The sequence below is a fragment of the Malurus melanocephalus genome, unplaced genomic scaffold (assembly GCF_030028575.1).
Source record: "Malurus melanocephalus ecotype Western Australia unplaced genomic scaffold, MMel_1.1 scaffold_1698, whole genome shotgun sequence".
NCBI classification, from domain to species: Eukaryota; Metazoa; Chordata; class Aves; order Passeriformes; family Maluridae; genus Malurus; species Malurus melanocephalus.
In genome coordinates, this window is record NW_026624930.1 from 11,244 (window position 1) to 12,533 (window position 1,290).

Genomic DNA, 1,290 nt, shown 5'->3' on the forward strand with positions numbered 1-1,290 from the left:
GTCCCTTGTCCCCTCCCCAGGGCAGCTCTACGGGGACATTCTGTACTTCGCCACTGAGGCCAAGGCGGGCTGGACCCACAGCGACCCCCGACCCTTCTATTTTTGGGGTTATTTCGTGGGKCTCAACGGGGTCTGGGTGCTGGTGCCCGGCCTCCTGCTGTTGGACGCCTGTCAACAATTGGCCACTGCCCAGCGMGCCCAGGACCGGCACCGCCCCAAGGCCCACTGAGCCCGGGACCCCCCCACAGCCGGGGGAGCAGCGGGGAGACCCCCCCGAGGGAGCATTCGGCACTGGGAGGGTCCTGGAGGTGAATTCAGAACCGCCCAGGGCACCTGGGACCCCCCAAAAGCTCAGAGAGAGCGGCCTGGAGGGCTGGACCTCCCCCCCGTGTTCCCCGGGAATGTGGGATGGGGACCCTGCGGGGGTCCCACCCTGGTTCTCTGGGTTCCACCCTCATTTTTGGGGGTCTGTAATGGGACCAGCCCTCGTTCTCGGGGGTCTGCGATGGGTTTAATAAAGGAGCTGGAAATGGAAATGAGGGTTTGTTTTTTGGGGGGTCCTGGAGAGGGTTTGGGGTTCTTGGAACACGCGGGAGGGAGGGGAAAAGGGTGGGGTCTGCGAGAGATTGACAGGTGGTGGGTGGGGTTTTACGGAGGGGCGTGGCTTGTCAGTTCGGCTCCGCCCTGGCCGCGCCTGAGCCAATGAGAAATTGGGTCGCTTGCTGCGGCCAATAAGATGCTGTGAGCGGGGTTACGGTTCGCACCAATCAGCGCTGGGCATCGCCTCACTGCTCCCGCCCACCGATGATGGACAGGCCTTCAGCCAATCAGCGCTCACGATCTCTGTAAGCTCCACCTTCTCCCGCTGCTCAACAGGCATCCGCAATACCCAATCAACGCTCTCTCTTCCCAACTCCCGCCTCCCCAACCAGCCAATAAACGCCCTCCCATTCCTCCCCTCGGCGCGCCTCGCCCAATCAGCGCGCGGCCCCGCCATCACCATGACGACGCCGGTCCCGCCTCCCCCCTCAGAGCCGGGGGGGGAACCAAGGCGGGATTTCCGGGTGTGCTCTYCACCAATGAGAACGCGTCACGGCCGGAGCCGACCAATGGCGCGGCGCGGCGCGGGCGAGGCGGAAGCGCGCGCGGGGTCAGAGGTCGCGGCTGTTGATGTTGACACGGCCCCGGCGGCCGCAGCGCCCGCGGCCCCTCAGAGCCGGGGGGGCCCCTCCGAGCCCCCGCCCGCGGCCCCCCCGCCCGACAGCGCCCCGCGGGTAACCCCCGACACCC